Below are 16,962 nucleotides of genomic sequence, written 5' to 3' on the forward strand. Positions count from 1 at the left end.
AACCAATCGCCACTATCGACGCGGCATATTTTCTTGTCAGTCGGAGTGTGTCGTCTTCGACGGCCGCTCCCGTGGCCTACATCAGTAGAAAACCCTCTCCCAAACAAAGCCGAGCAAGTAACAACGTACAAACTCAAGCCTTAGGGAGAGAGATCGGCGAGCCGTCCGAAAACACTTTAATTACGAGCGAACAATGGTCCCGATGCTTCCGGTACTTGGTGAGCCGATGTCCAGACCAAGTCTCAACGTTTCCATGCAGCTTGGTGTCTCCCACAAAATTCTCCGTAGCCGCCGCTTCTTCGTCATTCACCGCCGCAGGCGGCCATCCACGCAGAACGCAGTAACGAGCCCTGGAGCCACGGAGGCTGACGGAAAGTCATACTGCACCCGGTACAGGCGCTGCGGTAGCGTCGCATTCCCGAACCAACAAAAGGTGCTCTGCTGCTCCCCCATGCCACAAATCTGAATGGTGCGCGCGGATTATCTCCACCGTACACTGTCACACTGTCTGTAGACGACAAGGCGCCGCCCAGTCCTCGTGTTTGCGCGGGGGAGCTAGTGAGAATAATAGAAATAATCCTTCCAGGCACTCCACCCCGGAATGCCCATTCGTTACACCGAAGGTTATCTTTTATCTTTTTTTTATGCGTGGGTTTGAGAAACGAGCGAAAACATCTTGAAAGGACCGGGGTTCAGTCCGTGTTTGCGGAGACGTCACAAAAGGAACAGCATCAATTTGAACATTTAAATCATCTAGAAAGTGCTGTATAACCAAAATTTGGGGTATACGAGATCTCGACCAGTATTGTCCAAAAATAAGTTAGGACGGTCAATAAAAACTGTTTCCAAGCGCCTTACCGGTGATTCATAGAGCCTAAGAAATGCCTGTGTAGCTAACAATTTAAAACGGGTCGCAAGTGAGGAAAGCCTAGCTTCAAGATACAAGATATTTATTGAAACATGCTTGGGGAGACCTAAGCATAGTCTCAAGGCTTGTCTCTCTATGACTACTAGAGAATGTATCTTGTAGGCAGGTGCCCCCGCGTATAACACACACCCAAACTCAAGCACCGGACGAATATACGTACAATACATTGAGATAAGAGTATTTCTCCGCATAGCTAAGCGACTATTACTAATTTTGCTTATTATTCCAATCGCACGACTTCCCTTTGCTGCAATGTTGTCAATGTGTGTCTTCCAAGACATTGATTGGTCATAGGACACCCCCAGATATTTCACATTCACTACTTAAGGGATAGGATCCAGGTGATAGAAGAGCGAAATGTGAAACGGGTCTTTGAGTGGAAATGTTAGAACAGAACATTTCTTGACGTTTAAATACAGATGTAAGCTATCAAGCCACATTTCTATGGCCGATAGGTATGTCTGTAATATTTTAAATAGCCTATGAATGTCCTCTGCTGCTGAAAAGAATGCGATGTCGTCCGCATATACATAAGTGTGGACGTCCTGGTGCCGAGGTACAGAGCTCATCAAGATATTGAACAACACCGGAGAAAGGACGGCCCTTTGCGGGACACCTCTTGTTTGCACATATTTAGAAGAGTAGATGCCGTTTTTGTAACAATAAAACGTTCTATTGCGCAAACATTCTGCTATCTATGACTGTATATAGTTTGGGAAGTTAAGGTTTTGCAGCTGGTTTATTAACACTATATGCTCAACGCTGTCGTACGCTTTTGCTATAACGAGAGTGACGAGCGCAGCATATTTTCCATCCCCTTAGCTAACTTTATGCGACTTTCAAGGTTTATATGGGCCTGCCATATGGAGCATCCGGATCTGAAGCCAATTTGAGATGGATTCAGAATTTCTCTCTCATTGATGAAATTTGTTATTCGAATGTTCAGAATTCTCTCAATTACCTTTACAAAGTTTGAGGTTAACGCAATGGGCCTAATGTTATCCAAAACGTATCCTTTACCCGAAGCTTTCAGTATTGGTATTACCTTTGCTATTTTCCACTCAAATGGAAGCCATGCCATACTTAAAGAATAGTTGATTATATCTAATAGGTATTCTTGGCACTATTTATGCATCATTTTCAACATGAACGAGGTAACACCGTCAGGACCCGGAGCCGCTGATGGCAAGTTAGCCAACACTTGCGACAATTCATGCCTGGAAACGTCTGTGAAGTCCTCGTCCCTTCGCGACGGTGAAGGAGGTGGTGATAGTTGGCTGGAAAAACGTTGCTCTAATCCCTTACCAATCACTTCTAATGAAGCCTTTGTTTCTTCAGCCGACAAAATGATAGCATTTATTGATTGCAGAATCATTTTCTTTCTACGTAGGCATCTAAATAACGCTTTTTTATTCTTGGATATAGAAAGATAATCGAACTTCCGCCTTTCGTATTCTTCTTTTGACTTGGCAACTGTACGTTTAAAAACACCTGCAACGAACTGGTAGTCTTTCCAATTTTGGGGGCACTGATTGTACAAAAGCTTTTTCCATGCTGCCTTTCCGCGTCTATAGTCACTCGTGCAATCGTCATTCCACCAAGGGGCATTCGAGTTATGATTCGCGGACGACACCACGAATTCAGATTTCTCACGGGAATTCTTTAATAAAGAATATAAGCTCTGAGCCTTTGGCATCAAGCTATTATCTGACAACGAAGATAGTGAAGAAAGGAAAGAATCCTTAAATTTTGAGTAGTTAATATGCGTACGAGTAATAGAGATTGATGAGGCTATCTGACTTTTTATTTCGAAAGTAATCGGTAAGTGGTCGCTGTTTGTTGCGCAATCAACGACTGACCAAGATGAAAAATTAAGGTTGGAGCTTGTAAAAGTTAAATATAGCGCTGAAGAAGTATGACTGCATACGTAGGTTGGGCTTCCCGAATTCCGGCATAAAAAATGATTATCTTGGGCCCAATGCCACAACCGGCTGCCACACGTATCAGTTTTTACTCCCCATGTGACATGGTGGGAGTTGAAATCACCTGCTAGTAAAACATTTCCTTCACACGTGGTTATTAGGGTATCTAATGGCCGAGTGTCATGTATGCCTGAAGGAAAGTAAGCATTTACTACTGAAAAAACCTGCCCGCTCTGGAGAGTTAAGCCTACAACTAATATTTCGTATGCCGGGGAGAGGAACTTTAACATCAGTTTGGCTTTGTGGCAAAGTTTGTTCGAAATCATTGTCACTATTCCGCCACTTCTCGTAGGGCGGTCTAGTCTGAACAAACGGTAGTTTTTAAAATGAATATTAGTATCAGGAGCAATCCAAGATTCTTGAAGTAAGATTAAATGGGGATTTAGTTTATCACACAGGAAATGTAAATCAGTGAAAGGAGCAAATAGAAAACGACAATTCCACTGCAGAACTCCCAGGGACGCTATTTTGGTGTAAGAGTTGTTGCGGAGAAAACTTTCTCCAAAATACTTTTTTAAAGTATTTTACTAGACTGAGTTTTCTTGGGATTTGACGGAAGGGAACTTGAAACGTCATGGTTCCATGGGGACCGGCTGCGTTTCTGTGCCCGAGCATCAAGCTCGACATCAGTAGACACACTGAGGTCTAACACTTGATCTTGTTCAACGTTTGTTATGCACTCTGAGGAGCCCTGGATGTTATCCGCATTATTCAGCTCATAATTACATACTGCAGTAGCATCACTGGTAGTCGGTATTTTATTGGGCTCAGGATTACCCAAAGCAGTTGGAATTAACAGTTTAGTCATTTGATTACTGAAAACTTGTGCTAGGCGTTCGGAGATGCTAGCTACCAATCAGTCCATAACTGTAGCCATAGCTCTTCCTACCGCAACCTCAACTGCTTGCGCGATATTAGTATCCTGACATGAATGACGTGCTGTAACGCCAGCATAGCCATGGGCTCTCTCCTTAATTGCTGTAATGGCTTCATTTCTAGAGCATCTCCTTTTGTCTAGGATTTCTAGTATTTGTACTTCTTCATGGCACATTGGGCACTCTGCGAAATTATGCATGATGTTCACCGCACAAGCAGCACAAGTCATCTTGGGCCTTGCAATCTTGATCTGAGTGGCGTTCACCAAATCTACGACATCGACCCTCCGTTTTGCAGCCACGAGAGCTATGTCCAAACCTCCAGCAGTTCTGACATTGCAATGGGCAGGACGCTAGCTGATCTACTCGAAATACTAATGGCCATGCATTAATTTCTGAAGGACACGACGTACCTGCAAAAGTCGCAATCACTGACTCTGTGGGATGTCGTTTGTTGTCAACGAGTCTATTGCACCGGTAAACTGCAACCACACCTGCCACCGACAGCTTCTCGAGCGTCTCGGCAGGGCTTAGTTGTGCGTCAACCCCACGCACAATGTCTTTAGTGCATGCGAGATGCTGTGGTATATACGCACTTACCGGGATCGAAGCAAAGGAAGAACACTTAAGAAGATCCTTTACACATTGCTGATCTGGTGCCTGACATACAATGCCACCTCGAGCAAACTGCCGCACGTCGGTTATGCTCTGGTAGTTTGGGGTCACGGCATGTAGATGTTCTTGTGTCGCCTTAGGGTTATTCAGCTTAATGAAATCACCCAAAGGTACCAGAGCGACGGGAATATTGCCCACGCCACTGCGGAGAAACAAATCGAGAGGTAAGTCATCATTGTGTAGCGAGGCCGTCCACAGGGAACGCTCCTGACCCGGAGAATTCCTCGACATCAGTACAGCCTTAAAACTAGATCAAGGAAACAAAAATTATCCTGCATGAAATGATGAAAAGCACACCAAATATAAGGCAAAAAATAAAAACTATCCGGTACTCAGCCACTCAACCAGCACCGAGAACCGCCTAACTGCTTGCGTTCACTGCCGCAGTCCTCGAAATCGCGACCAACTCGATTCAAATCGCAGACTGCTGCCTGAGTGCGAGACGTCGTTCCAGGATCAACCAGTATCGAGAGGCAAAACGAAGAAAAAAAAGCTGCACGCGAAAATCAGTCGGTGTTCATAAAGGTGCCACCGTGGTGAAGTGATCGTGAACTGATGATTCCACGGAATGGCGACGAATTTGATCGGTGTTACTGCTCACTGCAGTATGCGCGGTGGTAAATAAAGGGTTTCTTCTTACAGTCTGACAGTGTTGCCAAGTGATGTTTCTTTTTGACTGTACAGTGCAATATGCCGGCCACAGCAGCAGTATTTCAGCGGGTGCGTAATAGTTTAAAGATCCAAGACTGTCAAAATTATTCCCAAGTCTTCAGCTATGGCGTGCCTCTCAATCAAACGGCAGTTTTGTCACCTTAGCAACATATTTAAAACTGCATGATGCAACTATCGACAAAAATGGTGCCGCGCGCGTAACGAAGTCGAAGCTTTCGGAGTGTGCAGACTACGACTCGATATAGCAGTAATACAACAAGAAACTTTCGGGTGTATAAATGCTCCTTCAATACCCCAGTCTTCCTAATTTTTTATTCATTCTGATATAGCAGTAATGTAACCAGAAACTTTCGGGTGTATAAATGCTCCTTCAATACCTAAGTCTTCCTAATCTTTTATTCGTTCAGCAACCGAGCTTTAAAAAGTGCAGGCAGTTTCCCCAGGGATGACTGCTTCGTCGTCGTTTGTTGATACCTGCATTTTGACCGCGTGTTGCGGCTTTGACATTTCGTTTTGTTTTGAATGCAGTACAAACACACCCATTAGAAAGCTTTTCGCGGACGTGTCAGCAATCACGTATGCAAGTGCATATCGCGGGATCCGAATCCCGGCCGCGGCGGCTGCATTTTCGGGGGAGGTGCAAATACTGAGGTGTGTGTAACTAGATTAGGTGCACGTTAAAGCACCCCAGGTGGCCGAATTTCCAGAGCACTCCTCTACGGCGTCTCTCATAATCGCATGGTGGTTTTGGGACGTTGAACCCCTGCTATCACTAATATCGAAGCACAGAAGTGCATAAAAGGCAAAGCATGAGGTGACAGGATGGATGGATGGATTGATATATGGCTGTACTACAGAACACCTACCAGTTTGGGGCTGTACCCTTTAGATCGGGCGGTGGCTAACGTCACCAAGCCGTAATACCGAGTGAACCGAAAACTAGATTTATTTATTTTTTCTTTTCAAATAGTGAGGTAGAGTACTCATACTTTGCAGTGAAAGGTTTAATTTTCACTCTTGCCTTGAGTTTAGCCACCAATCAGACAACCTTCTTGTAGTTAATTCTTCCCGCTTAAAGTCTATTTTGCCCTCCCTGTCCCTAAACCCCAGTGCTTTGAAAAACTCGATCGACTGCGCCATCATCCTGAACTATAGGGTCAAGCCCTTTACAGAACAATATCAAGTGTTTGGCAGTTTCTTCTTTCTCTCCACACGCACTGCATACCGTGTCTACCACTTCGTATTTGACCCGATATGTCTTGGTTCGCAATTAATACTCCCGTCCTGGCCTCAAACAGTAGAGAACTACCCCGAGTATTATCATAGATTCTTTCCTTGGCAATTTCCTGCTTAAAAGTTTGATAGATCTCTAGTGCGGACTTCTTAATCATGCCAATTCTCCACATGTCAGTCTCCGTTTCCTTCACTTTCTTCTTAACCGATAATTCTTTTTGGTTTGGCCACCTGCTGTTTTTCAAGTATTTACCAGTCAATTTCCTAGTTTGCTTCCTCCATTTGTATCGACATTCTTCATGCACAAGTAGCTGAATACCTTCCTAGCCCAATGCTCCTCCCCCATTTGTCTTAATCGCTTCTCAAGTTTTATCTTGCTGCCACCTTCCCTGCCCTCAAATGATGTCAATCCCATATTACCTTGTACTCTCTTATTTGGTGTATTCCCGTGAGCTCCTGAGGCAAGCCTACCGATTCCACGTTGCTTAACTTCTAATCTTGCTTGAACTTCTGATCTCATGCACAAGACTGCATTGCCGAACGTCAGACCAGGAACCATGCATGGCCCCAATCCATATTTCTTTCACAACATCGTACCTATTCCACAGTGCCCTGTTTTTCATCACCGCTGCATTCCTGTTACCTTTAGTCGTCACGTATATTTCGTGTTTCCTTAGGTACTCGGTCCCATCGCTTATCCATACGCCCAGATATTTGTATTTATCTGTTATCTCTATAGCGTGACCTCCTGTATTCTAAGCTCACTACCTTCATTATCATTAAAAATTATGACTGCTGATTTTTTTCTTACTAAATCTGAAATATAACCTATCTCCCTTATTACCGCAGATGTCCATCAATCTCTGCAAATGTTCCTTGTTGTCGACCATTAGCACGATATCATCTGCGTACATCAATGCTATAGTGCCTGTTCAATTATTTTTCCTTGTTTGACGAAAGAGAGGTTGAAGCTCAGTCCACTTCCCTCTAATTTGGCCTCTAATCGTTGTAGGTACATCATGAATAACAAATGTGACAGAGGACACCCATGCATAAGACCCCGTTTTACCTTTGCATTCTTGAATACCTGTTTTTTCCATTTTATAGCTGCCTTGTTACCTTTATAGATATCCTTCAAAATATTAGTGACTCCATTTTCCACACCTAGTGTGTCCAGTATTCCCGACAAGTCTTCTTGAACCACGCTATCGTACGCTCCCTTGATATCCAAAAATGCTAGCCACAGGGGCCTGTGCTCCTTTTCTGATATTTCTATGCACTGCGTCAGTGAGAACAGATTGTCTTCCAACCTCCTGTGTTTCCGAAACCCATTCTGCAGTTCCTCCAGCACCCCCTCATCCTCTATCTATGCCGGCAATTTTTCTTTTTTAATCTGCATCACCAGCCTGTAGACCACTGATGTCACTGTTATAGGACGGACAAAAACCCGCACTACCTTCTAGCGGAAAAGTAGATAAACACTTCGCGATTTCCGGCGAGCAGCCGCCGTGGCGGCCTTACATGGAAGCGGCACCGGCGGAGTGGAAGCTGGTAGGTTTTCTCAGCCGGCAGCGAGTCAATTCACGAGTACTGCTTCTTTTGCGTGTTTTTTTAGGAAAGCTGTGCGATGCCCAGCTGTAGTGGATACTCGGTGCGAAGCGCGTGCACCACCGAATGTACCTGGTGGCACTTTTCACATATGTTCGCTTCACTGTTGATCAATAATGCATGGTATTTGCATGGCCGCTGGATGAAAAGACGCGCTCTTTCATCCAGCGGCTGTGGTATTTACATGTGGAGCTCTCAGCTGTACGCTCCGTCGGTTCTTACTCATTGTGTCAACCGAGAACACACGCGAACTTTCGGTATTAGTGTAGGCATCGTGTCGCGTTTGCAGAAGTTGTGTCGTTCATACGGAAGGACAATAAATTTTTCTAGTGATCGGACTAAATGTGTATGTATTGTACCTGTGCACTCGCTGCGTGTTAGTTGTGTGCGCACTGGAATTACACACTTTACGTACACGATCGCGTATACAATACAGCTAGTGGTGCCTTCTCTGTGAAGTACATCGAGCGCTAGGCTGGCATTGCACGGAATAGCTATGAAGCAAGCTCTCCAAATTGTGCATTGCCACACTGACACTATCTATGAGCAAAGAGCTGCTAATCGGCCCGTAGATAGGGAAATCTGGCAAAAAAAAGGCCTTACGGCGAGCAGAACGCGTAAGTCACTGCTGGGTGTTCATACTTCCGCCGTTGTCGCCATCTCCCGCCATGTCCGGATACCTCGCTGGGTATACCTACAGCAGCTTGCGTGCTGCAGCGCGCTTTGTTGAGGGCTCGTCATCTGTTGCTGTGCGCGATGTTTAAAGAGAAGTCATGCTTTAACGAGCTCATCGGGTCAGGAAGGCCTCGCTTGTTCACTCGATGCAAAATCGGAAAGTCAAAACGCGTGACACCAGCCACCGCGTACACAGGCTGCCCGCCACGATCTACGAGGGCCCATTATCTCGCTTTCACTATAAATTGCGTGGTCTAAGAACAAGTGAAAGCTCAAAGTCTCTCGAGCCGCAATTTTAGAAGTGGATGAGTGAAGCGCACAGCTCCCATCGAAAACGAGTCATCAAGCAGAGCTAGGCATGTTTACAGGAGATATAATATTAATATTATTTGTGGAAACGACCGAGGAATATATTATGTAAGGTAGAGACTTCGCGTTGCGCGTGCCGCACTGATGCCGGTCACTTTTTTTTTCGCATATGTTTTGACTAATTTTTTACCTTGTATATTACTTTTGTTGTTGTGCACTAATGTACAGTAGAGTCCCTGAAAATGATAGAGACCGTTTTATAGGGAATCAATCGACCAATTTTTAAAAAACCTTACTCCCCAACTCGAACCGATCAGCAATACTTCAAATCGCGAGTGAACGAATATCGCTTCACATCCATTTTCACAGTTTGTTTCAACGCAATACTCGAATTCCCGCGATCACCTTCACAATTTTGACCACCTCCCTGACACGCCGATTGTGCACGCAGCGGTCGCGGACAAGCTTATATATACAGTACTTATTTCTGTTTGGAGGTACGTGCTTGAACATAGCACTTACCCGTAATGAAATAACACCTGTAGACGCAAATATCACCGGTTCGTCAAGTCGTTTTTGTTATTCTGTCCCAGCCAAACATGCCGGTGATTTTTAGAAAATCGCAGTGTGTGTTCTCAATATTAGGTATTAACTTTCGGCAAAGAGAACACCCTGACGCTCTACTCGCTCTTCGTGGACTGCTATACGAGGAAACAACCCGGCAGCGGTCGGCAAGGAGTCAGTAGGTACCCGGGCATGCCGTTGTCGCATTTCGGAAGTGACGAATCGGCGCTACGTGACGCACGTGCACACTATGTATACGATGATTTTGGTTAGGACATGTACCGGTGCTGTTGCACAAAAACACTCCACGCAGTACTTCAGCACGCCGCGCTTGGGCCTGCCACGCCCGAACAGTCTCGGAAAGGTGTGCTCGCAACATTTTACTGCATGCCAACCATACAATACACGTTAAGTTTACGCCGGGGCTATAAGTCCGTGCAGAAGCGAACCAGCGCTGAGAGCACGCCGCGGAGCGACTGCAGTTTTGTTCGCCCCATACCGGTTTGTTTGTCCCATAAATTTGACGTCACTTCCGCCACATTTTTCGCAATGCATTGGGATAGTATCGGGCCTCTCCTCAGTTTTCCCTTCCTCCAAGCCTGCGGACGCCAGACGTCCCGTTAGGGCATCTCACAGCAGACTTGTGTGCTTCCTCTGCAGATACTGCGCCGGGGCTCTCGAACGAATGCATGACCACGTCGCGCTGCCAGAGCGGGTCGCCCAGCTTGAGGCCAACGCGTCAGCCATGATACGGGAGGCGCTACGGAGGATCCAGGGCATGCACGACTTCATGAGACTGGCCGGCGTGGTCAAGGACCGGGTGCAGTGCGGCCCGGCGGAATACCGCTTGCAGCTAGACAGCCTGGACGACAACTGTTGGGGGCACGTGAGGAGATTGTTGGAGGCACATGAGGAGAACCCCTTTAGACATTGTGTTGTGCGAGATTTACTTTGTAGCGTCCATTGTACAGTTGCTGACTTGACATTATGTATATTGTCCGCTATGTATATACTAAGCCGCATTTGTATTAAATAGCTTTAAGAAAAAAAACCTGCATGGCTCAACAGTAGGATGCTGGGCTGGCACGCAGGGGGCCCGGGTTCGGATCCCATTGTGTCCTTGGTGTTTTTTCATTTTTTTTATTTCGTGTGAAAGTGGTTATGGACACAGGCGGTGGTGGACAACTACAATGCACACGCAACCCATGTTGGGATCTCATAACAGCTTTTGCCGTAAAAAGCTTCTGGATAGATACTAGTGGACGTGATAAACTTGAATAAATCTTCATATGATAATCCAGGTGGAAAAAATGCATAATATAGTAATTGAAAATTTTGTTGAAGCGCACTGAAAAAAAGACGGACAGAAGAGTCTCACAAGGACAGCGCTTGCTGTCCTTGTCAGCCTCTTGTTTTTTAGTGCGCTTCAACGAAATTTTCGATTGTGAACGTATTCCAAATGGCCCAACTTGCCATCTTGCTGCAATATATTTCTAGTACCCAGGGCACTCTACAGCATAGTATGGTATCTCCACCCAGCCCTGAACTATTTGTGTTACTTTCAGATACGCCTCGTATAATGTACTAAACATTTGCGAACTACACACTAAATAAAAGAGCATGACGTCGTACATGCCCAAACAAACAAAAAAACACTCAGACTCTGCAAAGACCAACGTTCACAATGCTGGTACGACGAAAATACAAACAGGACAGATTAAATACATACGATTGCCCCTTGATTCTATAAGACAACACAAGCTGTGACATCAGGCACAGAAGCTAATGGAGTGCAAAAGGGAGCAAAGTGAAGAGACCAGAAACCTTAAGTTGCTCACTCTCTAAAACCACCATGGATTACCTTTAAAGAAGGCTCCATGAACTGTTTTATTTGGTGGTGCGAAGAAACTATCAAAGGAGGAGGCAAACTCATCGCGCAACCCTCTTTTAGCTCAATGTGTCCGCACTTCTCTTCCACCTTCATCTGCAAGGGAGTGCTTATCGGATTAGTGTTCTTGTATGGAGCACTCCCTTAAATCGCATTCTTTCTCCCTCCCTCACTTCTTTTCCATCTACTCGAGTGCATGATGTTCACGCTTTTGCATCTCTTTCTACCAAATCTCACAGTGGAGAGTGAGTGGAGTGGAATAGAATATATTTGCACGCAGAATTTACAGTAACCTCTCATTCAATGGAACCAGAAGGGACCACGAAAGTATGTTCTGTTTAACAGGAGTTCCATTTGTCTAGAGATGACAAGTGATGCAGAATGCAAGAACAAGACCAATCTTGTAAGAGGCACTGATTCTATTTAGGCAGCAGTTCCGGTTCACAGATTTTCAGTTTACTGTATATCTCGAGCTGACAATCTGGAGTTGACAAAGCAGAGGTGTGGCAACCGGTCAGTAAAAAAAAACAAGGATTTCATGAAACTTCTCACATATTGATTATTTTGATGGGGAATAAAGATCACGAGAAGGAAGCAGTTACAATATTATTCAAACAATGTGACTACACTTTGCTACATGTACAAGAAAGCATGTTCACGACATTGAAGCTGTGGGATATTAACTAGGCCCACACCTTTGATGTTGTCCCAAATGATTCCGCACTGTCACAATGTCTGAAGCAACCAGTCTAGTGTGCTTTTGAGAAAACCTGGAACAGCTGGACTTGAACTAACGTGAATATTCTTGTTCCTACTGAGTACACTGGTATCTGTTGAGCCGGATTTTATGCACAAAGATCTCTAGGCACGAAAGAAACTGATACGGCCACTCTCTTCGCAATATTCCCAGATGCCTCTTGAACGGCTGAGAAATTCGTGAGTCAGATGTCGCATTTATATGGCCGCTCACCAGAATGAGTGCTGGGTGATTCTGCAGTGTTCTGTTTATCATGAAACTCTTGGGGCATACATGGAATATATATGGCCGCTTGCCTGTGCGAGTGTGCAAGTGTTCTGTCAACTTGATTTTTTTTTATATAAGCAGTGGCAGCATGAGGCATTTATACAGTTGTTGACTCGGGTGAGTGCACAGGTGCTCTTTCAGATGGTGGTTTCGTAAGACGCTTTTGACTCGGAGGGAGCCTGGATGAGTAATATTTTGGTCAGCTTGAGTCAGAGTGAGACCAGTTACACGAGTATGAGTGAGCTCCATAACTTTTGCCAACCTATGGCTTACATTGTGCTCAGCACTATTCTGTAATTTGCAAACTATAGAGCAGTTGGACAACCAGAGGCAAACACATTAATGGCGACACCCTGAACGCGGCCAAGGCGCAAGTGTCTTTGTGCTGGCTCCTTGTGCATTGCCTGTAAAGTGACTGTTTAGACTGACCAGGATAGATTCGTCGTCCTCAATGCGTATCAGCTTCCACAAATATGTTTCTTCAGATACTAGCGCATTTGCAACAGCACAACATTATCTGGAGGTGCATCAAGTGCTCCGCAACATAGTTGAGCTTGGGCAGATGCACATATCATCTGGAATTTGAGAAAATTGGATCTGACCTCTTCGAGGCAAGTCTTGACAGGTTGAAGGTTCTTGGATCAGCCAATGGAAGCTTTTACTCCAGCATGGGAGCAGAGGCGACATTAATGGAAGCAATGTCTTGTAGATGCCACGGACCATCCCACGAAGAGCAAAGAGCCACTGCTGCTGTAACGCTAATAGTACATAAAAGTGCCAGTGCAAGTTCGTTCAGCCCTGATATAACCACAGAGACAAAAGTAAAACAGCTTCGAAAGACCAAGCCTGAAGGAAGTGCAGAGCTGGGCAGCGTTGCTTGTTTCTCTTCGGTTTTCTTTTACTTTCCTCTTTTTTTGTATTTCCCAATTTTTCCTTCTTTTCTGTTTCCCATTTCTATTTCACTTTTAATTCTCACCTTTTCTTTCTCTGTTTCTCACTAGCTTCCTCTTTCTTATGTTTATACGTGGTTTTCCCTGCATTATGCCAAGCGACGCCAGGATACGAGGCTCACAAAATGACCTGTTCTTTAAAGGGTCAAAGGTCTAGGGCAGGCAGAGATGTTGACCTCCTTTTGCAATGGGAGAAAGACGACATTTTTCTCCCATTTAATTCCTTTGAAACTATGTTAAAATCATTACACCACGGTATAAAAACAAACAAAAAAATTGGCCCTACCGTTTTCTTGGCATTATTGTGTGTTGATTACATAGGTTGTGTTAAACAAAGAAAAAAGCCCTTCATAATTTTTTTTCTTCATTCAGAGCAGTTGTTAAAGGAGAAAGCAGTGGAGAAATCAGTGATAGTAAAGTAACAGAGCTCTTTGTTGTTTGTCAACACTTAAAAAAATGCACAATGTAGGCTCTCGAAAAGTGGAGTTACCAGTTGTTTGGTACAATGCAGAGTCTTTCTTCAAGGCTTGTCCTAGAGGCTTCTCTTAAACTGAATGCCTAGATGGTGGATGAAGTCTAGCATCTTCAAGGCACGTACATGGTGTTGCAGACTTTTAAACCATGGCTTCATAACATTGATTCAAGTATAAGAGGCTCTTTATACAGATTATTCAGACCCTAATATTCACTACCCAACGCACGCGTGACAACTCTTCTAAATATTCTTTTTCTGGAAACACTTCTCTTTGTTAGCACTAATGCTAGTTGTGAACCCAAAATTAATAACTTAGGAATTTATGTTCAAGTTCGACAGGTAGCAATCAAGCAACCTGACTCCATTAGAGGAACTAGCTTCCAGTTTATCATCTTTGCGAACTGTTTACAGAGGCTATTCGTTAGTTCAATGACCAGTACATTATGATAGATTATGAATCATCATTATGAAGCATCAATACTCATTATGAAGCATCAATACTCCAACAAAACATGTCAGCCCACTAAATACCAGTAAGCTTTTGGAACTTCTGCTAATTGCTTCCATTGTGGAACCCGTCGGGGATGTTCATTTGTCGGTGTGTTCGAGCCCATTGGGAAATAGTCGCTCCCACCTGGATTCTTACTTACATTGAATTTAAGCAGAGACACGATGGCGGGAGGATAATTATGTTGAGACCAATAAAAAATGTTTTGTTCGAAAGGCAATACTAATATATTTGTGTTGGTTCTTTTCAGTTCAATAAACACGTGCCAGAGGAAAGACGAAAATTGCTCATGCAAGTGGCCTTGGGCATCGCTGTGCCAGTCAACCCACAGATTGTTGTGCCTGCTGAAATCAACAAAAGCATAAGGTTGCGGCAATCTGTCTATTAAAAAATGACAAAGATTGGGGTTTTCGTTTGTCTAGCTGATAACTCATTAATATATTTCAACTTATTAATTGGGGGTGTACTGCCTCTGCTAGGATAAAAGGGGCCAGGTGGCTTAGAGGTGTAATCACCTGTCGCTTTCTCAAACTCTAAAAGCCCATTTTCACCAAAGACCGCTATGCCTTGTCGCCTACAATATGGCTTAGCCAAGCAGAACCAGGTGTAGGAGACAGTCAAACTCCTCCCTTTCTTATTAGCTCGGCTCCGTGGTGGCGCTACACACCAAACGCCTGCTGTAGCAGACGCCCCAGAGGAGCACTGCAATCGTTTAACTTTTCTAAATATGTTAGGCACACTCAAATGGAAATCATTGAATATGCAATTAGAGCGAGCACTTATATGTATAAACAACACATGTCATTTGCAGAACACCAATTTTTTAAGTGGGACGAAACATACAAACCTACAGAAGGTTTAAGGGAGACAAAAAGAACACCAGCTCAGAACCCATTGTGAGAAAGATTATAATAGATTATTTTATATAAGTGAAATTTACATGAATTTACGCCAAGAGTGTGCACACCAAGTTTAAAGCAAGTGGAAGTATTACAATGAATCACGGTGCGTTTCAAAGGAATCCATCGCAACTGCAATGTAAATAATTATTTAATACTAAATATATAGTGAGTAGCACCAAGTTTCTCCATAAATTGTATTAAATGACAAACTCAATTTATGTGAAACAATTATCTGCTGACAACAAGCATTTCCAAAAAGGTAAAGAAAAATTCTTGTTGTTACATAAAAAAAATGCTGCGCGGACGACATCTCATTATTACTGCCCTCACCAAGGCAATCGTGTGCCGTAAAACATTTTTTTCAAGCAGAAGTGATATCAAGACTCATTAATTTACCATTAGCTTATCAGAATTTGTAGTATTAAATACAGGTGACAATGGTCATGTTTAAACGTATTAGAACTAGGCAAGTTGTGCTGGAACAACGCAAAAAGCCATCGTGAGGGCCAACAAATGGGAGCATACAAAGTTCCACACAAAAAGAATGCACTGAAGCAAATTACAGTGCATTATTAAAGAGCTATATATTGCAGTGAAAAAAACATTAGCATGCAACTAATGATATGAAAAGACATCACTGATCACACTTGGTGAAGCTTAAACATGCTTCCATTACCACCGACGCCTAGTTTCGCAAGGCTGGCATGATAAAGATTGCCTACAACCTAGCCAGAGGGGAGGATTGGGGGGCTTCAGTCTCCACTCACCCTTCGTACTCACAATCTTTTCAAACTGCCATGCACTGTTGATGAAAAATGCCACCCTGCACCAGAAATTATTGTTTTTTTTTTCTAGACTTCCTTTTCACAGTTCTAGATACACTTATTGCTGACTTATGCTGTTGTCCTCATTTTTCTTGGTTACCAAGACTTCAACATTCACGGAGTACAAGATAGGTTTACGTAGTGGGAAAATGGAAATTTGGGATGGCTAAATACTGAGTGATTGATGGAGCAGTAAAACAGAAAGATGTGGAACAGAGTGCATCGGACGATGATTCGCAACTTAATGATTTATTTCCGAGTAGTCTAGTGCACTCCGTCGTGTGTCGTGTTTCAACGCTGCACCAATCTTGTTTCATGGCACTTCGATTGGAAGTGCGCACGTCACGACTGTAAAAATACCCCGCAGAATGCATTAGTGTGATAAATTGCTTGACAACACATCTAGATTTGTCCATAGATGTTGTGAAAAAGTGAGAAAAAACTGAGTGAAGAAGAGAAAGATGAGGGTGTCTCGAAATAAAAAAAAAACATAGCTGTCATCAAGGCCTAGCCCGACGCTGTGATATGACAAATTGGCACGGCTGACGGGATAGTTCCCGAGTTGAAATTGAAGTCGAGATGTGGGTAGATTTACCATTGGAGAAAATATATGTGGTGGCATCCGTATCTTGGCTGCAATGCCTCAAGATGAAGAGGAACAAGCTCTTCCCCAAGCAGTGAGCACTGATGCATTTGTCTCCTAATTAAGCCTAAAATGAAGCTGAATCTAGATGATTTAATTGAGAAAGGAAGAGTGAGGATCAACAATAAACTTCAAGATTATGAGAGTTTCATTTCACCTTCAATAGGAAAATATGAGAAGCCTGCTTTTGCTGCTCCATCTGAGGGCTATGTCATGCTGAAAAACGA

This window comes from Rhipicephalus microplus, chromosome 2, assembly GCF_043290135.1.
Source record: "Rhipicephalus microplus isolate Deutch F79 chromosome 2, USDA_Rmic, whole genome shotgun sequence".
NCBI classification, from domain to species: domain Eukaryota; kingdom Metazoa; phylum Arthropoda; class Arachnida; order Ixodida; family Ixodidae; genus Rhipicephalus; species Rhipicephalus microplus.